The sequence below is a fragment of the Amblyomma mixtum genome, chromosome 2 (assembly GCF_055824585.1).
Source record: "Amblyomma mixtum isolate Tamu chromosome 2, ASM5582458v1, whole genome shotgun sequence".
Classification (NCBI taxonomy): Eukaryota; Metazoa; Arthropoda; class Arachnida; order Ixodida; family Ixodidae; genus Amblyomma; species Amblyomma mixtum.
The window spans coordinates 100,818,856-100,843,090 of record NC_143013.1 but is presented as its reverse complement, the minus strand read 5'-3'; the positions used below and the strand labels follow the sequence as shown (position 1 = coordinate 100,843,090).

Below are 24,235 nucleotides of genomic sequence, written 5' to 3'. Positions count from 1 at the left end.
ATCTAGTCCATGGCTAGCCAGAGCCATCATATTGGAAAGAACTGTGTGTATGATGGGAGGATTGAATAGCAACAAATTCAGAGTTAAAGGCTGAATATTTTAGAGCGTAGCTCTTAGCAACTATTTCTGCGTTTCGACATTGCCGTAGCCGTCACTGTTGTCTGTTGTAACCAGCAGTGGACACCCTTTAAGCTGCGAAAGAAATGGAGCGGGAGTTTGGAAAGAAGAGGGTAAAATTTGTAAATTGGTTTTTGAGGAAACGAAATGCGCAGTATCTGTCACACACATCCCGGTGGACACCTGAACCAGAGGGAAGGTGCATAACTGCCCTCTTGGAGCGGTGGACACCTCAACCACTCTTTAAGCTAAGTAGCGGTAGTGTCAGATGTGCGCTGCATGCGTCGGCATTGACAACGTTGTGCTAGAAACGCTGCCACCTGCCAGGGTGGCAGGGTGAGTGGGGACTTTATGTAGATATAAATATAAGCAGGAATTTCTTACCACTTATGCGGGAGAACGTCCCGTTCCTCTCGCTTATAACGGCTCGCACAGCTGTGACAACCTCGCGAAATACTTGCGCAGACCTCGTCTTTGAGAACCAGGCATTGGTGCAGCAACTCGAGCATATATCCATCTATTTCTCCGTCCACAAAGCTTCCTTCATGACAGTCAAGAACTGTTAGTGGAGTGTTTCTTGACGAAAAATTTGTGAAAAAAAGTTGTCTGTAATTATACATACATGTCTTGCTGGAACTCTTTGCCTCAATCTATCGAAAAGCTAAAACAGCTCATGAGCTACGCACAAATTCTGCGTTAGGAAGTAACGTAATCGTTGGCAATTTTTTTCTCGCTTCAAAGATTCAAACTAGTGACTTTGAGGAGGATGCCAAGTTCTCTGGGCTTTTTGTTTAATTTCTCATGTTTAGTTTTCGTTTTTATTTATTTATTTATTTAGTAAGGAACCCACAGCGCCGTGGCATTACAGTGGGGGGGGGGGGGGGGGGGGAATGTACAACAAAGAAGCACACATGACACCTCCGCTCGCAGGCAGAGTTACAAGCACAAAACTTTCACCATGTACATCTCACAGGCGATGAACACGAAACGGCACAACCGCAACATTCCTTCAAAGCTGAGAGGCCATGTGTCTGCAAAAGCAACAGGAAAAACGTGAGCGGCAGTGCTTCAGCCATGCCGGTTCCACGCCCCTTCCTTGTGGCAAAAAAGTGCAGCATGAATTACTTCAATAGTCAGGCACGTAATCCTTTGTTTTCCGGTCTGTTCAGCAAAAAAAAAAAAATCTCTTCATCGCAGTGTAATGGTGGAAATGGCTGACAATGGTGGCATTTGTTTTCTTTTTTGCTTTTCGCTCTTCTCTTGAGTTATAATAGCTCTGTTTTCTGTGAAAAGAATCTCTCCGTCGTTAGAAAGTAGTCACTCATCAGTTTAGTTCAACTGCAGTTTGTCGTTAGGGTCCCTTTAAGCAAACCCAGCTGGTGGAAATGAGTCTGGAGTGATCCATTGTGATATAGCTTATAGCTTATATTGTTGCTGTGGCATAAAAATTGATTAATCTATATCAAAATCAAAACCGAAGGCAAGTAGGTGAGCTGGGCTCGATTGATAAAAGGTGTACTTCAAAAAATAATAATGATAATATATCTATCAAAGTTTAATGATAGCTGTGGGTGCTTAAAAAGAGCAAAAAAATTATTTTAGGGGCAAGCTTTCCTTGTTTCCTTTATTTTGTATTCTTAGCTTCAAGAACTTGTGTGACATGTTATAGGTGTGTCCTGTAAACTCCATGTGCTGGCCACAATGCCTCAGCTGTTCAACGCAGAGCCTTTTTGTAGTAGCCGCCGCGGTGGCTCAGCGGTTATGGTGCTCGGCTGCTGACCCAAAAGACGCGGGTTCGATCCCGGCCGCGGCGGCTAGAATTTCTTTGGAGGAGAAATTCAGAGGCCCGTGTACTGTGCGATGTCAGTACACGTTAAAGAACCCCAGGTGGTCGAAATTTCCGGAGCCCTCCACTACGGCATCTCTCGTAGCCTTAGTCGCTTTGGGACGTTAAACCCCATAAAACCAAACCTAAACCTTTTTGTAGCAAACACCCTGTTTTTAATGCAGAATGGAGAAGAAGTAAAAGAAAATGATAGATTAGACGTTAATGGAACGCTTAGGGCCAATATAAATTGACCTGCATCAATAGGGTACCGCCTTCCAATCACAGAGACCTCTTACACTGAAAACGGTGATTTTATAAGCTAGAGAACATCAAAAAACGAAATACAGGTGTCGTCATCATCAGCTAATTTTGCAAGTTAAGTGTGCGTGTTGATTTTTGAGCGCGGATCCCAGAAGCTGCGCTTCACTACTGTTCACTTCAAAACAGCGGCAACGCTTCCTTTGTGGTAACAATGTCACGAGTTTGAATTGACTGGCGGGAAGATTTGTAAATCCAGTTTTCTCAGCGAGGAATGAGTCTTTTGCTGGTCGACAGAAGTTATTATAGCCGGAAAGTGCCAGGGGATCAGTTTTTACCGAGATTAATAAATGCATGGGGTTGCCCTAAGTGTTCCTTAAGAGACTGGAAGAGAGCAGAGCGTGTCAGGCAACAAACATGAGTTAATGAAATCCTTATCAAAACAAAAATGAATGGGCTTGGGCAGGGGCCGTAATTTCAAGACAAGATAACCGATGTTCATTTAGGGGAATGGCGTGCATTCCAAGATAAGGCTAGTGCAGAAGGGCATGGCCGAAAGTCACATGGGCAGATGAGATTAGGAAGTTTGTGGAGATAAGCTGGCTGTAGCTGGCACAGGGTAGGGTTAATTGGAGAGATGTGGGAGAGGCCTTTGTCTTGTAGTGGGTGGAGTCAGGCTGATGATGATGATGATAAACATCAGGCATAGTAGTTGTACCAAATGTGGCGGCATTCTTCAGTTCGCTGGTCGGTAAACAATTCAGTGAGTTTTCACTGGTAATTTCACTCAGTAGCTGTTTGAATTATCTCGGTCAGGAGTATTACCTATTCTTACTTGACAATGGTTTTGGTTTCACACTAAACTTTATTAATGTTGTTGCTTTGACTGCGGTTCAGATGAGTTGAAAAATATCCAAGAATCGAAATGCAGTGGTGTAATTTGCCACCAGCACAGTTGTAAAGCTCAGTGGCAGCACATATTCCCCCTGTTTAGTCTCGGGAGAGGTACTGATGGTCAACAGGCTTTCTTTTAATCCACATACTATACAGGCAACTTGGGGGGACTCTTTGAGGCTCATGCAGTGTGGGGAAAAATTTACCTTAGTATCTCCCGTCTGTCCTGACCCTTTCCACCAAATTTGGCAGCTGCGTGATTTTTGTTCCTGTGGAAGCCGATTTTAAAGTTGACTGTTTTCATCACCTCAGTTCTGGTGATTTCTATGGGTAACACTGCATTTGTGACATCAGAAACATCACCAATGCGTTGGCTGATCCCTGCTTTCTGAATGCCGAACAAGCTTTTCAGTCGTGTGTTTGGCCATTTTTATCATTTGAATGCAATAGCATTACAGGTCCCGTTCGTGAAGAAAAGCTGGCATTTGTCTGTCTGCATCGCAAAAAAGCAAAGCAGTTGGTCAACTTGCCACCCTGCCCACCGTGTTGCGGGAAACGTTCCCATTATGGCAGGTGGCAATGAAATTAGTTCAAATAAATTCAATGCAGTTATAGATAGATAGATAGATATTCTTTATTCCAGACAACAAGGTCTCGGATACAAAGGCAAAAGGCAGATGTACTCTGCCTGACGGGGCCCAAGCACCCAACACAATGCTCAGTACAGGCGGCAGAAGAATCGAGAACTTCATACGGTCTCATTATACAAAAAACACATATTTATACAAGGTAGAAAATAGGAGGAAGGGGCATACTTTTGCAATGACAAAATTATACACTAGATATCTACAAGGCATATTAGAATGAGAAATACAAGAGAATTCACATAGTTAGTGGAACAACAGGGACATCAAGAATTTCTGTGTGAACAACCTTTCAATCATTGAAATAAGCAAGGAGTTAAGTTTTAGCATTTCTTTTGAGGGAGTTATGGGTAACAGATTTCTGAATAATTTCCATGGCCTGTGTGTGTTTATTTTGAAGATTGGGAATTAAATATGAAAGCATTTCGGTTCCATAGTTAGTCCTTACGAGTGGCACTCTGTAACTGACGGGCCTTAATTTATAAGGCGCGTCACTACTTGAGTGTAACTGTACATATTTCGTGGGATGAACTTTGAAATCATTAAAGACGTAAGGAAGCAATTTCAACTCAAACAATTCGTTCACTTTTAGGATGGAATGCTTTGAGAAGTATGAGAAGTAGAAACCTGTATGATCATTGTATGCAACGTTTTCAACATATTTTATTGCTTTTTTCTGTAGCGTTATCAACCTCGTGAGGTTAGTTTTCATTGTATATCCCCAAACAAGTAAACAGTAATGAAGATTTGATGGGTTTGGGGTACAATATAATTGCCACTTTGCCACGTGCCTGTCATGGCACTGTGCGTCAGCCCACTGGTCGAGAGGTACACAGCCTCACGAAAAACTGTCTATGCAAAAATGAGCCTTATGGGAACTCAGGAAGAGCAGCCTTGGTTCCACAAACCCCGCCGGTAGCTGTGTCTGAAGCCGCCAGCTGTTGGAATAGTTGCGCATCACTTAACCAATGCACCGGTGATGGTGCAAGAACCAGTGCACCGGTGATGGTGCAAGGACCATGCAAGAGAAGTAGTACTTGCACGAGAGGGATCTCTGGCACTATTGCATTGTACTTTTAAGGGTATGTTAAGGGGCGAAGCTGGTCTTAGAAAAAAATATTTTATTAATGAAGTGACAATAATGGAATCTTCAAGAAACATGTATTCTTGCGTGTTGATTCCAAATATGTAATTTAATTTTGTGTAAAGCAAGCCCTTGTGCACAGATATAATATGTTATGTAACTTTTGCCCAGAGCTTTCGATAAATTTTGCTGCAGGAAACTTGCTAGGACGCATGCCATTGGCTTGTCTTGACATCAAACTATGCAATAAGGGCAAAATGATTATCCTGCCCATCATAGAAGTTAGGCTACTGGTTTTCCACTTCACAAACGGGAAGAAACTGACAATTTCAAAATCCTATAACTCACTTTCTATAACAGGCACGATGATAATTTTATGCTTATTGCATAGCTTAATGCCAAGAGAAACCAATGGCATGCAATCTAACAAGTTCCCTACAGTAAAATTTCTTTCACTCTCTCGGCAAAAGATACCTAACATATTGCATAAGTGCATAAGGACTTGTACATAAAACTCAATTGCGTATTTGGAATCGGCATGCAAAAATGCATGTTCCCTGAAGCTTTCGTAGTTGAAACTTCATTAATAAAATTTTATTTCTAAGACCCTCTTCACCCCTTAAGCATTGTCCAAGTACTTTTAACGGTATGTTAAGCATTGTCCAAGTTTTTTTAATGGGTGTATTTTTTTTCAGCCTTCATTTTGGTCACTCAAAGAATGTACGAGACTGGTAATGTCGTTGCTGCATCACTCGAAGCAGCGTTCGAGTTTCAGTTATGGTTTGCTATTTTTGCTGCTTGAAAAATTGTTTTACGCAGTATTTTGAAGAACGGTATTGTAAAGAAAAGAGGGGCACTGTGAGGAACATAATTCGATCACCAACTCAAAATGTTAAAAAAAAGCCCCTGATCTTCCTTTCTATAAAGATTGAAATACTGATTATTTATTACGAGTCATAAAAGCTAGTGGGCGGCACTTTAAATTCACAACTGTAGTTGCTACAGGTTGCTCATTTTGTGACTCTGCGTTCTTGTCGTGAAGCACTGAAAAAGCTGGAAATTGTACTGTAAGAATGAACTTATTTAACAACGCTTTGCTGACGTGTGTAGCACTGGGCCATTCACTCTTAATTTGGTGCACCTATGAAGTGGAGCACTAATCGCTTGAGCTATCAAAACTTTCCCTGGTGCAAAGCTTAGTTCTGAAAGTCAGCGCAGTTAGCAGTCTCGACGTAGAGCTGTATAGCTAGCTGGGGCACATCAAGGTGTGACACTTGACTAGTTAGCATTGCATGTTAATGGGTTTATTTATTTATTTGTTTATTTATTCAAATACCCTGAAGGCCCTCCGGGGAGGGTATTACATAGAGGGGACACACGAAGCACTTTGATGACATTTTTGTTCAAAATCAGAGGTGCAGAAAAGAGAGAAAATTAAAATACAGACACCATTTTTTAAGCACAGAAAGAAAACAAAAAAACAACAGTAGAGTGCAATAAAAGTTTAAGATTAGGTAAAGAAAAGAAAAGCTAAGTAAAGCTGCAGAGGGGTCACCGAACTAAAGATCTTAGTTTTTTAATCTGCAAATACAAAGTATAGGTGGTAGTGATGGAGGAAAGATAAGAAATATATAAAAAAAAACTATTTCTTGTGAAAGGCCGGTATCCAGCAGGAGCAAAGAAATTTGCCTATGCTTTGTTTGGCACCGGTTTTATGCCATTGGTTCTAGCTTTGATGGTTTTTATTTTTTTATTGCATCACTTTTTATTAATGTGCAATATCTATGCAGATTAGAGCATGTAGTTGTTATCCCGCTGCCTCTCTTGCCAGCTCGTTCAGCTTGTCAGGCCCTCGCGCTGTTTGTGCATAGAGTGAGACCGGAAGGTGCCTTGAAACAGCTGGTGCGCTGCGCTGGATTCGTCTGTCCTGTCACGCTGAGAGCAGTTGTTTTGGCAGCTGTACATTTGCAGTCCCAAGCTACCTCACTGCTCTGGGGCACGTAGCAAACCATGTTGTCGCTGGAAGCGGTCTGTGGCGAGCGTGCGTAGATTGCTGGAAGTGCGTGGGCGGTGGTAATGTCTGTTCCGCATTTCATTGCTCGGGGGGGGGGGGGGGGGGGGGAGGGAGGTGTGACCTCCTGCTTCATTTCCCAGCGACTTCCTCAGCATGTCTGACTCACTCTGAGTGAGTTAGACAAATTTTTTCTCGATGAAATAGGAAACATTTAAAAATATTCTGCTTAAATAAGACACAGGAGTGCAAGTGAGAATTTTCAGCCTCTGGAATTTTTTTATGTTGACAAGAAGCGCCACGCAGCTTTGCCTTGCTTGCTTCCAGAAAAACGACCACGTGAATAGCTGCTTGAGTTCAGGTTTTCTTGCATTTGCAGGAAAGAAAAAATTCTGAACTGTAGATCAGTTCTCTCAGCCTGTCACATGTGTATTGCAATTTGTGTTGTCGGCTCAGTGGTTCTTTCATTCGTTCCTGTCTTGCCAGCATTGTGCTGCTTTCTTCCCCGCCCCCTCGGCACCAAAAAAATGCAAAGTTGTTTCAAAATGGTTGTGTCAGCGATTATGAAATTGTAAGCTTGTTATTCTTGTTGAGCTGGATTGAAAGCAAGACAGAATCAGTGCATGCATCTTGCTTAGGTTAGATGCCTGAACATGCTATACTCCGTTTCATATCTAGCAGGCAAAGCTGCGGAGGTTGCTGAAATATTGCGTCCGCGAAGCTATATTACTCCGCCACTTATCATTCGTTCTTCTCGAAACTCCAGTCATTGTTTGGACGAATACAAAAAGCAGTATAAAACGATATCATCATCATCATCATCAGCCTGACTACATCCACTGCAGGGCAAAGGCCTCTCCCATGTCTCTCCAATTAACCCTGTCCTTTGCCAGTTGTGGTCACTGTATCCCCGCAGACTTCTTTATCTCATCCGCCCACCTAACTTTCTGCCGACCCCTGCTAAGTTTGCCTTCTCTTGGAATCCACTCCGAAAACGATGTAGTAGCATTGTTGAAGTTGTGATCACGGTAATCACGGTCGAAGCTGTGAGGCGCTCAGTGTTCGGGCTGTCTGGTCATAATTTTCACAGAGTGTGAACTACTTTTTTGGCGCGGATTTAGTAGTGGTGATTCGCCCCACCAACCGCATATCATACTGCCGTGTGTACTTTTTGCTTCTCGAAATCTTGACGAGTCGCAGGACGAAAATGTTGCAAGAGGTAAAACGAAGTCGGAGAGGTGCCAGTCACGGCACTTAAGATTTGTCGCTACGAAATACGTTTTGCATTCACTTTGGTTGTATCGCGAACTACTTATTGCGTGCGGACTTAGCCTGCACGAACAGGCGCACTAGCTTTGGCAGCGTTGCCTGCTCTGTATGAAACGGAGTATAGTGCCATGAAGGAGAGGATGGAGGTGGGAGTGACAGGAGACAGAGATATAGGTGCAGTGTAGGGCTCCACATTAATTTCTACCCCTTGCAGTTCCTTAACACGCATTGACACCCATAGCGCGTCGTCATTTTTTGTGTTTTGCCTGGCGGTTATTAGTGGTTGCTAGCTCCCGCAACCTTGCTAAGCAGTAGTTTCGGTTGTTCCATCCATGTGCTGCCTGTTTCCAGCAGCTGTGTACATTTCAGGAAGAGCTGGTCAGGTGTAAGTCATGCCGTCATCATTTCTTTGACCTTGAAAGTCTCATGTGGAACATTACATATTGGGGTGCTAGACACTGATATGTGGTGGCAAGCCAAGGAACAGAACGACATGATGACCGATGAAATATGATTTTTAATGGCTGCGGGCCTAGCGCAAGCGCTCCGTCCCGCGCCACAGCCCGCTTCTTCGTCATCTGCTTCGTAACCGGTGAACTGGTTACTGAATAAGTGAACAAATCGTGAACGAAGAAGTGGCGGTGCGCTGGACGACGACGACGTTGACAGTGGGTAGCTGGGCCCTTGGAGTCTGAGCTGAGGGCTGGCTATCTCAGAGCAGCCGCCAATATAGACTTACCGTAACGATAATACCGTAACATCCCCGTAACAATACGATAGTTAATCAGCTGTCATATACTTACGTATAAATAATAAGTGATTATGAGAATAAAAGGAAAACAATCAGCAACATGAGAGGTGAAAAGTCAAACTAATAAAAAAAAGAAGCAAAATATGGCCGCAGTGTACTTCAATGCAGAGTGAACGGGTAGCGCTGGAGCACTACAGGCTAATCAAGGACGGAGCACGAGCAAAAGTTGCTGCTCGTAATTGAAGTGGTCAGTTATGGTGGAACCTTGCCAATTCAATCTTGCTTAATTTGAACTGACAGCTTATTAAAACAGATGCTTTGGCTCTGCACGCATAAAGAGTATCAAAAAGACTCCCCTTATTGAAACTCCACATAATATAAATAGATCTTTTGCCCCCTTCCAGTTCAAATTGTCAAGAGTTGACTGTAGTAGCTGCCTGAATCGGAAAGGGTTAGGCTCAATGGTAACCATGTTTGGGAAGATTATTCCTTCCTTATGGGAAATGCAGAGACAAAGAAAATGCCCGAACTGATATAAATGAGGCAGGCCTTGATGAAGAGAACAAACAAGTGGAGTTTCTGTGTGCCATTGTTAGCACCTGAGCTCTATGACGAGTGTCATAGTGGAAGGCTCTGGATAACCTTCACCTACCCATAGGCATTTAATGCGAAGGCAAGATAACCACTGGTCCTTAAGGGTAACAGAGTGGGTTTCAAGAGGAGGCAAATGTAGCAGGGGGCAGATGAGATTAAGAAGTTTGTGGGGATATAATGGCGGCCGCAACTGGCGAAGGACAGGATTAATTGGAGAGACATGAGAGAGGCCTTTGCCCTGCACTGGGCGTAGTCAGGCTGATGATGATGATGATGACCCATAGGCGGATTTATGGACGTCTCTTGCCGGTAGCATCTGCGGTGGTGTCCCAAAATGCACTTCTTGAAGTTTCTTAGCCCAAAATATAAGGATAGTAGACCTCCCACTTGGAAGTGGAGTGGGCAGCACCTCATTAAATCTGCATCTGGACTTCCTGTAACAAGAATTGCCACGCAGTTCCAGTGTAACCCAAGCTGCACTCATTTTGTGGGTTCACCCTTTTGTCACACAAAAGCTTCAAACAGAAAGTTGTGACCCATTGTCCAAGGAACTTGCTGTGGCAATAGTTTTTATTGTGTAAGCAATACTGCGCCAGGTTTCGAGCTGTCGCATAGCTCCCGGCGGTGGCTGAGGTCAAACAGATGGAGCACCGTTGCCATAGCAACCATTTCAGCCACGCTCCACGCAGGACCGTCAATGCGCGCCTAGTCGTGCGCTTTCGATGCATGTGTCGGAATGTGGAGAGAGTAAGCGGGAGGGAAACGGGGAATAAATACGCGCGTTCGCCTTGGGCAAAACAGTTGCTGCTTGCTTACGCAACTTGCCCGGTTCAACCAGAGCTAAACCTGAGCTAATTATTTTGGAAGGTGTCATTAACAGGCGAGTTGCAGCCGTCTCAGTCAAGCAGTTTTGTCACCCATCTCAGCCATGCCCTCCTCCAGACGTTTCTTTCACTTGTCAAGTGACTAGTCTCTGAAAGCGCTATCCATCTCCTTCTTGCTAGAATAGGGGCAATGAGGGCCAGAACTGCTTGTCACCTGGATGAGACAAGTCACAATAGCAAAGTTTGAGTCAGGCTGTGCTAAAGCTTAATCATTGTAACAGCGGAGCTGTGTAACGCGGGGTACTTACATGCAGTAAACTTATAATGGCGCTAAAATTTCTCTCACTGCTGAAACTGTGGGCTGTCAAACTTGCGATGAAGCTGTGACACGAAAACGAACGAACGAACGAATTAAGTGAAAGACTACACGACACATTCCTCGCAAGAAAAAGTCGATTGGACTCTGTGTCATAGCTGAAGTCCTACTTCTTTATTTTGGAAAGGTTTGGTTTAGGTTTGGTTTGGTTTATGGGGTTTAACGTTCCAAAGCGACTAAGGCTATGAGAGATGCCGTAGTAGAGGGCTCCGGAAATTTCGACCACCTGGGGTTCTTTAACGTGCACTGACATCGCACAGTACACGGGCCTCTAGAATTTCTCCTCCAAAGAAATTCTAGCCGCCGCGGCCGGGATCGAACCCGCGTCTTTCGGGTCAGCAGCCGAGCACCTTAACCACTGAGCCACCGCGGCGGCGTTTATTTTGGAAAGCTAATGGCTCAGTGTACAGGCGGCCAGATGCCAGGAGCAGTGCATCCCCCGTCAGTCAGTCTAATGTGCCTAGATGGAGCAGTAAATGGCGTTTTACGTTCCAGGTAGTCAAGTTTTGTCGCCAACGAGGGGATTTATGTGAGGGAACTGGGTACTTCAAGCCATGCAGTCAAGGAGAATGGCTGTTTCTGGAGGGAGTGTGAGTGGGGTTTGGATTAAATTTTTCCCATATTTTGGGGCACGCATGGTATTGTTTTTCAGAAACAATCGTAACCGCTTGATCTGCGCCCTGTGTCTGTTTACTTTAAATATCAAAACGTGATCAGGCATCCCCAGTTAGGCATTTGGTCGTTAGCAAATAGTACCTACTTTGCATGCAGAATCGGTGTGCTGTCTGAGAACTTGCATACTTATGATTGGATCGTTTGAAGCTGCAGAATTTCATATAGCATCTGCAGCTCTTGAAATAGCTTTGAAAGGCTGTAATCAGCGTATGTTGCTCATTGACCAGTTAGTGAGAAGAACAGGTTGGGACTGGGTGAATGCATACTGTACAGTCGAGCCCAGATATATCAAACCGAGCTATATAGAATTGTTGTTTAAGTTGAACAGTCAGCACATCCCTTTGAGAATCCCATGTGAAAGCATAGCACTGTTGTTTTTGTTTTTCCAAATCGTATCACCAGAACATTCTAACCGTGCCCCTCCAAGGGACACCTGCCTTAACATCACTCTTCGATCACTTCTTGCAGCCTTGGGCACCTGTTGGCAGCACTAGCTCTGTGAAACAGTGTGACAAGATGAATGTGAGGTGTGCTTGAGTGTGGTGTTCGGTCTCTTGCATTCACTTCGCAGACCATATTGCTATCATGTGGTGAAGCCAACCTAACCAAAGACTAGCGGTGGCCTTCGCATAGCATGCCCATCACAATACCGAAGGCATTGCAGAAACTATCTTTACTAAAACTGTAATGAGATTGTTCTATTTATAGTGCGCTGGTTATAGGAATAGACATCTTATAAATGATAGGCAGCGGCTAGTTCCAAAGCAGCGTCTTCAATGCCACTGTCTGGCGAGCAGTATTCTGCCCGCCTGCCAGTGGGCGGCATGTTGCTGCAAAAGGCACGTCACTAGCATGGGTAAAATGTACTCTTACTTCTAGATTAGAGGTAAGTTTATCTATTGCCATTTTTTATCTATAGAATTATCAGTACACAGAACTATTTCATGGTCCCCTCTAAGTTAAATATACCCGGATTTGACTGTATATAGTACTGTGCTCTCAGATAAAATTTCAGTGTGCGAATTACTTTGCACTCTAAAAAAAAAAAAGGGAAACGTGGTGATGCCATGAAATTGCGTTGGGGGTGCAGCATGTCTGATATGGGATGTAGGAACTGCCGAGTGGAGTGTAAAACAATAGGTAATTAGAGTGAGACAGTGTGGACATCCTGTTGTGCATAGTGCAGCATTGTCAAAGAGGATTCAGCTGACAGCTTCCCTCTTTACACGGCATTTAGTGTGTCACCAACTTGCCAACACTGTTCGTGACTACAGTCACCAGGCTTATTTTTAACCTGCATGCTCGTGCTAGATTGACTTTTGTGCATGGCATCCTGAAACAAAATCAAAGTGATGAGATGTTAAGTTTGTGCATGGTATAGATAACTATTGTGGCTTATTGCTGAACAAACACACATGGGGAGATTGTGCACAAGTGCCCTAACATGGCTTTCCTCCAGGAGGCAGCGTACAGGCCTCCCATACTGGAGATTGGGAGGTATAGTAGCGCCATCTGGTGGCGGCGAAAAAAGTTGGCTGGTCAGTACCAAGCCAACTCCGCCTATGCCACAGCGCATAGCTCGCTGGCTTTCTGTGCCGATTCGCTTTTTGCACTATTCCTTCAAGAGAGTGACTGGTAGTGGTAGCACACAATAAAATTTTGAGACTGCTTAGTGCCCCTCAAGAAGGCACTGTGACAGCGGCATGTCTTGGATCCATTGCGCACAGATGGAAGTTGAACAAGATGACAACATGCAGTGCAAAGCGCGAGAGAATGGCAGTTAAACGCGAGGCTGATTGGTTGTGACGATAGCATAGTGCTCTCGTGCAGTGACCAGCGAAGTTGATCTGTTTGTGCCACCGTGGATTCGAAACCCAGTCACAGTGCAGTTGCAGCAATATTTATTTTATTATGCAGGTCTAGCTGGCTTTCAGACAAACAGGCAATGGGCTACATGTGCCGGTGCTGGGCCCCGCCTTAGCATCAGGGTATGCTTACCGGTCAGCCGCAGATGATGCTCTCTTGCTTAGTCGCTTTGTGAGCATGTACCGTATTTTCTGGTGTATGAGACGCACCCTTGTATAAGACGCACCTGCTATATATGCCGGCTGTCATTGAAAAAGTTGATATATAAGACGCACCCATGTATAAGACGCACCCCAATTTACCCAGTTAGGCTAGTGAGGCTTAATTAGACACGCTTGCGCGAACATTGCGAAATTCACCGTACCTGTGAGAAATTCTTAAGCAACGCTAAGTGATCGGAAAAGGTAACACTCACGCCATACTCGCCTACGTTTTAGAAAAATAAGAAAAAACGAAAGAACTCTCCCATATGTCCATAACAACATTTTATTTCTACTTAAAACCTTCGAAGTTTTCATCTTCGGATGCGGTATCAAAAAGTTTGTCCATTTCTGGAGGCAACTACGTACACAGAGCAAACAAAGTTGCAAAGGGTGGCTAAAAAAGAACACCGGATTGTCTTGACAATGGCAAGAAGCGCGATTGTCGATATCTTTTGGCATTTCACATTACTTTTGCTTAGGGCCTCCGAAACGGTCGTGTGTTTGTGATCCCGGAAGTCGTCATCCCCGCCATTTCATTATAAAGTTCACCTAAAAGAAAGTTGCAGGTGGCAGTCCCCGTATTGAAGTATTAACCGTGTTACAACCGTGTCATTGGTAGTGATATTTTTTTCGGTCAAAAAAGCTTGAACATGAACCTGAGTAATTTCTGAACTCACAAAAAAAAAAAATGAAAAATTGGCAGAACCTGAGTAATTTCTGAACTCGCAAAAAAAAAAACGAAAAATTGGCGCATAAGGTGCACCCTTGTACAGGACGCACCAGCAAGATTTTTGAAAAAAAGCCATGTCTTATACACCGGAAAATACGGTATGTTATGGCTGAACTGGAGCTGAAGCGCTGGGAGTGCCTCATGTAATGATGTATTGTGATAGAGATTTATTAGAAAGAAACGTGCACTGAATATTCAGCCATTGTGACAAAGGTTAATTGGCCAGAAATGTTATTTTGGCTTCCTATATCACGCTTATGAGAATGGGCTGTCTTGTGTCCTTATACTGTAGCATTCATATTCACCCTTCTGAATGTTGCTGACCAAGAAATTAGAACCACGTGAAAGGAGCCTCCATGGTGGCTCAGTGGTTATTGCGCATCGGCTTCTGACCTGAAAGACCCGGGTTCGTTCCCGGCCGTGGCAGCCGAGTTTTGACGGAGGTGAAATTCTAGAGGCCCGTGTACTGTGCGATGTCAGTGCACGTTAAAGAAGCCCAGGTGGTCGAAATTTCCGGAGCCCTTCACTACGGCGTCCCTCATAGCCTGAGTCGCTTAGGGACATTAAACACCAATAAATGAACCAATCTTGCATATTTGAGGAACTTTATTCTTTCAAACTCTAGAAATGAATCCGAAAATGTTGTGTGTGAGTATTGTAAGCTTTTTGCATTGGAAACTCAAATGAAGCACTACAAGCAATCGAAAAGTAGTAAGAACATAAAGGGGCAACATTTTCCATTTTGCTTTGAACTATCATTGAGGGGAGCTCTGATGTTTAGACTACTGATACTGGGAAGAAAGCGGAAAAATTTAGAGATGATTAATGTGATTCCTTTAGTGTTCATGACCCCACTTTGTGACCAGTGTGTGTGAGTGGACTGAAATCACAGCAAGTCATTAAAATTTTGGTTTGCTGGTTTAACCTGCATCATTCAGTGGCTGCAAGTGCAGCCCTTTTGGCGATATGAGGAGTATGTTCAGTACACGTCTGACCGCTTCTGACCGCTCAAACTGCGTCTGACCGCTCAAAGAATACTGAAGGCCACCGTACTCAGACTGTGCTTTCCCATTTCCTTCATCCCTCCTCCCTCTTTCCCTATTTGATTGGCTGCTGAGTCTCCCCTCGTCCGCCCTCTCCCCATTAAACTCTGACCCGAGGGAGGCTTCTGACAAACGACGGTCAGATTTTGATAAAATGGGGTTCAAATGCTAGTGCATAAAAAAAAATTACGGTGGGCGCTTAAGACCACTTGCGTGCTTTGAAGGCTTTGAAGGCATAAGCATTTGTTTTGGTGCTCGGCTGCTGTCCCGAAAGACGTGGGTTCGATCCCGGCCGCGGCGGCTAGAATTCCCGTGTACTGTGCGATGTCAGTGCACGTTAAAGAACCCCAGGTGGTCGAAATTTCCGGAGCCCTCCACTATGGCATCTCTCATAGCCTTAGTTGCTTTGGGACGTTAAACCCCATAAACCAACCAACCATTTGTTTCTTTTTTTTTTAGTTCTTTTCCATTTTTTTATTTTTCATTTCCTTTCTGCTGTTTTATTTGTTAATTTTTATTTTTTTTCTCTTCCTTTCTAATCACCCACCTACTCATTAGCATAGTCTTAAGGCAACACCTATATTAGGTTCACTTTTGTTCGCCAAGGAGCAACGCAGTTTCATGCCTATGGGTTGTGTACTCACCTCGCAATCTGAAAGTCCTGGGCTCAGTTCCCCCCACCTTCGCAATAAATTTTATTTTTTATTTGATACCACGGTGACGTCATCTAAAATATTTGGGACCACCGCTGGTGGTCGACGCCGACGCCAGGTTTCATTGCTATTGAGCCATAAAATGGTTTCGCAGCAAACAAAAAAAAGAAGTCAGCGGACACCATGGGCCAGAATGTGGAAAGAAAATGGCAAACGGGAAAATGGTAAAATGGGATGGTGGTGGGATGGGATGGGGAGACAGGGGGTAAGCTTTCCAACCCCTGCACTAAAGGGACTACTCCAAGCAGTCACTGGGGAGTCCTGCTGTGGCTGTGCCCTTTAGTCGCGCCTTCCCGTCGGTGATGCATACATGAAACGACGACGACGTCGAAATTCGCAGCTGCAAGCTGCCTTTGCAAGGCAAGCTTCTGCTGCGCATGCACAAGGTGCAGTTCTGACTGGTAGCGCCAAGCCTTGGCTATGGGTGAGTGCAATAGGCGAGTGAAAGCGATTTCATCTGGTCTTTTATTTGGAGTTTTGTAAAGTTGAGTAACTTTTGTTTCCATGCTCCAATTTTTATAACATTTTTTTCCAATGGTCTTTGGGAAGGTGGAAGAATCGTTTGTGCTAAAATAATATGCAATGGAAGAAAACATTGCGGTCCCCCTTTAAGCTGCCAAGTAGTGAAGCTGCCCTCTCAAGACGTGAAAGCCTCCCCATTCAGAAAGAGTAAAAATGAGCTTCCGCTTGGCTTGCACTTCTGAAGTTACTGAGCAAGATGGCTTCATGCGTACTGGCGAGGCAGCATGTGAAGCGAGCGGTAGTTCGCATTCTGGTATCTCTGCAGCACTGGCTGCATTGCTTTCCTCTTGTTAAAGCAGAATCGCATATGAAAGCAATCAACCAATCGGGGCTGGTGAAGAATTGATTTGACAGGGCATGGTCTTCAAAATTCATGAGATGCGCTACTATGTGTCTTTTAGCTTTCTATAAACTTGCCCACGCATTACTGTTGGTAAAAATGGCATGTTGCTATACTGGAACACAAATTTCTTAATCTATAGCTCACTGTTCCCTGATCTTGACCATATTGTGCTTAATTTTTCTTGTTTTAAGATCTGTTGGGCACAGCTTTGGCCCAAGCAGCATAGTCTCTCATACGCTATAACGACAGAAACTAAGTGAAGGTAACCAATAAGAAAAAATTGCTGGCTAAACTTGGTTATGGCTTAGTTGAAACATTCAGTGAGAGCCGCAGCTGTGGATGCTTAGTCGTTGCGGGATCCAGACCAGACAGACTTAGTTAGATGGAGTGAACACAATTATGCAATCACAGCAACATCAGCCGTGCACCTCAGCCACAGCATTGCCCTTCCATTTTGTTCCTCTTCTTATTCTCTTCTTTTTCTCTTGGCTGCTTGGATTGCCTTGGGTTGGCTTCAGTTACACGAGGGCTCAGCGTGGGCTCGCGATAACAGCTCTTGCCGTAAAACCAATAACCAGCAAACAGAGAATGCCAACATTGCGAAACAGTGTTCCAGCTCTTCACGAAATCCATGTGTTCAGATAGATTAGGTGGGAGATTGTTCCAATATGCAGTTTTTCTTAGTTGCTGTTTGTGTGATTGACAGGTGGACATAATGCATGTTCTCGATCAGGGACATGTTTGCCTGGAACTCGGAGGTAATATTGACATCTGGGCTAGTTGGTGACGTGACGATTGGCAGAGAGCACGGAAGAACGTGATGGATAGGAAATGGAGACCCACACCACATGATGTGCATTGTCAACTGCTGGGATGAAAATATCAGTTGTGGACGATCTAGGCAGGTATTTTAGATCGTATAGAATGCATTACCGGCCTGGAAAATACACTGCCTTTGTTGCGGGACCTTCCTATCAGTCCTTGAATAGCCTTTGAAAACAGGCTTTATCACGGCTCTTGCTGAATGGTGCAGAACAGGATATCCCTGTGCTAGTGTGCAGGAACTGTGTAATGAATTGTCCAGGGTCAGTTTGTACCCTTGTGATAGAGCTGCTATGAGTGCAGCCTGCAAGAATGCATCAGCAATGGTCACGCATACACGGATGTTGTTTTGGATTGGAAACTCCATTGTGCTAGGCTGGTTAGGTCTGCTCTTTTTATCTAATCATGCTGGTTGTCACACTTTATTAATCTGCCTACGTGCATTTTTGCTCTTGGTCTACCGGTAATTGCTGCAGGGTGAGGTGTTGCAGAGAGGTCTGTAACAGAAAAAGGAAAATCAGAAAAGAAACAGAAAAAAATTGACTCAAAAGAGAACTGATTCAAAAGGAAGGCCAAGGAAGCGAAGGAAGAGATGGTCAGCATTTTTTAAAGGTGCACTGAAGAGCAATCTGAACACGTCTTTTTGCCGCGGGAACTTGGTCTACACGTTCCCAGCGTTCTTAGCAACTGCAATTAATTGCCCTGTGTGGCCGATTTCCCTAATTAAATCGGATTAAAATCCGGCTCCCGCCTTTTTTTTTTTAATTCCCCGGATACGGTGGGAGGAATCGACCAACGCATGGAGTGTCTTTCAGGCAGTCGCGTGGCGACTTTGCTTTCGCTTTTATTTTGTTTCTTTTAGGTTTCCGTTAGGGGTGTGCGAATATTCGAAATTTTCGAATATTATTCGAATATTATATTTTTAGTATTCGAATTCGATTCGAAATCCAAGTATTCGTGTTGTTTCGAATATTCGACCCGACGCGAATATTCGTATCTAGCCGAATATTCATTGTGAGCACCGGCGTTCATTTCGATCCGCAAGCCCTATCGACAGATACATAACAACATCGCGGCGCCTACACGGAAAGAAAATTCTTTCTTCCTCCAAGGGCCATGCCGTAGCTGACTGCGCTGGTGAGCTTTTTTGTGGCTATACCTGCGAAGCTGGTATAGTCAGAGCTGTGCACGAAGTACCTCGCAATACGTGCCAGGTCAGTGCCAAGTGAGAGGGCATTTTCTGTGGATGGAGGAGTCGTTTCAGTTAGAAGGGAACTACTTCTGCCTGTCCATGCAGTGCAGCTGGTTTTCCTTCACGACAACCTTTTACGTCATCCAAGCAACGCGCTTTTGTGCTGATGGCAAGCTAGCCTTAATCAATGCTGTGTACTAGCCATCTTCTCTGATATTTCCACTCTTCTAAGAATAATGTTCGGGACTTTGATACTTTTTGTGCAGCCACACACACCTTTTGTGTTCATTTAATCATCGATAGTTAAACTGTGATGTTCTTGGGTAGTCAAATAAATGTTTTGTAGTGATTAAATGCGTCATCCTTGATTATTCGATATTCGATTCGATATTCGGAGCCAAGTATTCGTATTCGATTCGTGTTCGAAAAATTTGATATTCGCACACCCCTAGTTTCCGTGAATAAATAGGTCTAATCAGAGACTACATAGCTGCAGATTAGGCCCACGGAAATAAAAATATGCGTGGACTCTTTGCTTTCGCCGATCACTACATATCACTCCACCGATGGCAGAGCGGCAAGCCGCCACGGGACTGGTTAAAAGGCTGGTCGACTCCTCCCACCGTTTGCGGGGAATTAAAAAAAGAAAGAGGCGGGAGCTCGGCGTTTAATCCGATTTAAATTAGGGAAATTGGCCGCACAGGGCAATAATTTGAAGTTCCCAAGAACGCTTGGAACGTGTAGATCGAGTTCCAGCGGTAAAAATAGTAAGATTCCCCTTCAGTGCACCTTTAAGGAGCGCAGGCAGTAGATATCTAAGGTTCTCACATTGCTCATGACTGGAACAAACTTTCTCTCAAGGTAGTTGTGTTGAAGTATTTTCAGCAGCTGTTACGCCATGGGTACACTGATATGAGAACATCTGGTGTGAAGCTGTATCTGCTTTTTGCCTTGCCTTGGTGCCCGATGTTTTTTCAAGTGCTGTCACATATATACCGGTCCCAAAAAGGTGAGCTTGCAGTTGAACTTGTGTCCTGGAACTTTTTTTTGGTACTTGTTAATTTTCTCCTTAGTGAGTACACTTTTTTTTTTTTTTTTTTTTTTGAGGATGAATTTCTAAGGGCATTCACTGCCTAGATCTGCCTTGTATAGGGAACACTTCCTAATGTTTTAGTTTCATTGTGTTGGCCTTAATTTTCTTGTCTAGCAACTAATGTATTAATTACGCAGTTCACCAAATGAACAAACAAAACATGAATATGCCAGTAAAGATAAGATATGTGGAGAAAACCAGTTTTTTTTTTAGCACTTTTATGAAGTTCTTCTCGTTAGTTGCCTAAGAAGTTCTGCCAATGCAGAGTGAGTAAAACATTGCATTAAAAGCCTTCTTTATGACTCATGAGTTTTATGACTTGAGTGGTAGTTGAAGAAATCATTTGTAAGGTGTTCTGTGAACTGTGGTTCTTTCTGCGGAGTTTGACTGCTTACTATACCAGCTGTCTCAAGGCATCTGTAAGTGTGACAATTCGTTTTTTTTTTTTGTTCATTGTCAATGTCCTTTTAAGTGGGGGTAGTGGGGGGTGATGCTGTGTGAAGCCATGCTTTTTAGTCAAGAATATTTTATTTTTTTTCATCGGTGCACCCAATTCTCCGACTATTGAAGAACTTGCGCACAAAGTTTCATTCTAACCTATTCAGTAGATAATGATAACCTGGAGCCTATTCAAGTGATGTTGGTTTGTGTGCTTGAAACCAACCGACAGGATAACAGGTACCTTCAATGAAAATGCCAGTGCATATAAACACTGCTGCAAAGAATATAACTAATCATGTAAAGAAGTCAATGTTACCAAAAATTTTCAGGATGCTTTCCAGGAAATTAAAGAAATGCTTTATTCCTTACACATCGGGTCCATGTGTACGATATGTGAGGGCCTTTTCCTTGGAAACCGCGTGAAAAAGCTGTAAAAGAATGTTCGAAACCAAACTGCGCAATTTGTCATTTACAACTGTGATTTGTTTCTTAGTATTGTTGAAATAAAGAACATCAAGGTAGGGTGGAAGTGGGGGGTATAAAAGTGGGGTGGGAATCTCTCAAGATATACCGTATTTTCCGGTGTATAAGACGCAGTTTTTTTTCAAAAATCTTGCTGGTGCGTCCTATACAAGGGTGCGTCTTATATGCGAATTTTCCGGGTTTTTGCAAGTTCAGAAATTACTCAGGTTCATGTTCAAGCATTTTTCACCGGAAAAATATTACTAACAATAACGCGGTTGTAACATGGTTAATACTTCAATACGGGGACCGCCGTGCTCAACTTTTTAGGTGAACTTTATCATGAAACGGCGGGGTTGACCACTTCCAGGATCTTAAACACGCGGCCGTTTCGGAGGCCCCAAGCAAACGTAATGTGAAATGCCAAAAGATGGCGACAGTCGCGCTTCTCGCCATTGTCAAGACAAGCCAAGAAAAGCCGATGTTTTTTTTAGTCACCATTTTCAAGTACGTAGTGCGAAGAGAATGCTTCAGACGCGTTGCCTTTTCGATAGCGCGTCCGAAGATGAAGACTTTGAAGGTTTTCTGTAAAAATAAATTGTTATGGACATGAAGAGAGTTCTTTCGCTTTTTTTTCTTTTGTGCTAAAACGTGGGCTGGTATGGCGTGAGTGTTGCCTTTTTCGATCACTTAGCGTTGCTTAAGAACTCACACGTACGGTGCATTTTGCGATGGTCGCATAAGCATGTTTAATTAAGCCTCACTAGCCTAACTGGCTAAATTGGGGTGCGTCTTATACACGGGTGCGTCTTATATACCAATTTTTTCAATGACAGCCTGCATATATGGTGTGTGCGTCTTATACAAGGGTGCGTCTTGTACACTGGAAAATACGGTATTTAAGGCACAAATACTAAAGTTTTGTTCATCCCGTATGTTAGAAGCAAACTGGCAGCTATATTTTATAAAGATAATCATAAATATTTGCATGAAACTAACAGTTTGAGTAGAGAATTTTTTTTCTCGGATCACACGAGGCTAGAGCTCACAGTTTTGAAGAACCAGTCATTATCTCTGACAGCAAAGTATTTTATCCTCCATTGTTTTCGTGGTCACATGCATGTCTATCACTTTCGTTGTGTAATTTCTCTTTGTTGTTTAGAGTTTTCTTTCTTGCTTATGCAGTGTAGCCACGTGAAATGCCATTTACATGAAACTGGTCCCCCCCACACACACAGTAATGGCCTAGAGGTGACGTAGGTGGACTGTAAATATAAAATTTTGAAGCTTTTTTTGAACACATTAGCTTTTATAACGAAACTACACTCTTGAAACTTTTTGTTTTTCTGAGTTTGCATTTTTTCATCGAACCATCTGTCCAAAAAAACTTTCTAATGCTGGACATAGAACAGATTATTTTTCCGTATCTGCCCTCTCTGTCGTTATCATTTTTTTTCAGTTACCACCGTAATAATTTCGCCAGCTTTCCACTCTTAACTTTTTAAGGGTGCAATATTTGAACTCTTTGTAGGGCAGTGGGTCACATGTGTTTCACTTGCTTCAAGTGCCGGAAAATGTAAAACGGTGTGCTTGTGTACCATATTTTTGTGTCCTCAACACTACTGAACTGTCAAGCAAGCCATTCTGTGTGTGTTATCTTTTGCTGATAGGCTTCTTTGGTGTTCTGTGCATTTTTAAAAGCAAGGGTGTGTAGTTTAACGTGGCCCTTCTTGGCGGGGAAAAAAAAAGATTTGAAAAATTGTTGAGGTTCTAAGCCTTTTTCACGAGTCATGCCTTGTAATACTTCTTGCAGCAGTTTGCATTTCTAATGCAAGTTGCCTTATACGTCCAAAAGGCTGAGTTATAGATACGAACCACATCTGATGTCTTTACAACTGTGTACAGCTTTTTTCTACAAAATCAACAGTCAAAACAGCTGTAAGATGATGATGTTCAATTTCCAGAGACATACTGAGTGCAATTTTATAATTTGAATGCATGTGAGAGATGCAAAGAGCTTGTGCCGTATAAAGGGTTAATTTAATCAGCATGAATCTGCCAGTTCTCTTCCCATTTGAATACGAGACACTTTTCTAGACTTGTCAGTTACATAACATGAGGCACGTGTGTGTGCTTTTGTCTTTAGTGCAAACGCACTCATGCGCTCACCAGCTTAACCTTGATCAGAGCTTAATCTCAATGTCACCAGACATGCTGACAAATCAGTAAAGCAAAACCATTAGCTAGCCAGGCTAAACACATGCTTTCTCACATCTACTCGGTTTAACTACATTAAAACCCTACCAATTTTTCTTTTTTTAGGAGCAGTAGTTTTCCTAGTTACGTATGCTAACTTTCCTCCTCGAGCATGTTTGTTCTTTTTAGAGGTGCAAATGATGGTAAAATATGTCAGTCGTGAAATTTTGAAATTTTTCTCATAAAATCTGATAAGGGGTTAAAATTTTTCACCTTTTAGCTCTGCACCTCTCCTTAAGTTTGCCTTTGCCATCAATGAGAAATGCTTTGTATTTTTCATTACATTTCACGGTGGACTTTTTGTGGTGGCTTCCGTGTTTGTAGGCCATGTTGTTTTTGTTGCAGGATATTTTTGCTTTGTTAAGCCATTGTGGAAGCAAACAGGGAACGAGCTACAACCTTGCATGTTGCCTTGCAGATAGGATGTGCAAGCAAACTGTCAGGGGACAGAATTCACACACGTTTTAGTCACTAGGTCGTGTGACTGATGCGATTTTTTTTTCCCCTGTGCTTTTCATTGCACTTTGTCTGGGCGTGGTCAATGCTGGAATTGCGTGAACAAAATTGGCGGTAGGAAAAAGAAACATTTTTGGAGCAACTGCTTTCAACTAAACTCAGTTTGATGTGGAGCCACCATGAGTTGTGTACCACGAAGGTCGCAATTGAGTCTTGTACCCATGTCCTGCGGGTACCTTCTTAGCTTCGTAAACCAAGTCCCCAGCCATATCACAAGGAAGACTCAACTGCCGCAAAGAAAACTATGCTTTGTCGCACAACTTGCAGTACTGTAGATACTACGGTAGTCTGAGCCAGTCAGGATGACGTGTGCTCCATGAATGTGTTTCTCTGGGTCCTTATTTGCTGACTGGTGGCTCCATCTGTGAGGAGGAAGGAGCACCAGTGGTCAGCTGCTCTATCTTCGCAGAAGGTGGCGCTAGTTGTCTTTTAAAATTTGTTTTTAATGCGAAGCGATTTGATGTGAAGTGATTCAAGGACTTTCAATGCTATCTGCTTCGCTTTCTTGGGGAAACTGTGCACTTTTTACGGACTGCGCACAGGAGACACGACTGACTCAGCGGACGCCATGTTTGTGAATGGCGGCATGCAACGTCGCAGTAGGCTCCACAGAGCTGTGTTGGTGCAGTCTTCCTGTGTTAATTTAACCCGTGATTGAAATGCTCGCCTGGGCCGGGCGCTATTATTTTCTTTTCCTTTTTGACACGC

At 43.5% G+C, this 24,235-nt stretch overlaps 1 protein-coding gene across 2 annotated transcripts in view; it reads left to right on the top strand.

Moving 5' to 3' along the window:
- SIDL (SIDL trafficking protein particle complex subunit 10) overlaps positions 1–24,235 on the top strand; it is a 95,276-nt gene that overhangs the window by 17,024 nt on the left and 54,017 nt on the right. The gene's annotated exons all lie outside the window — the stretch shown is intronic.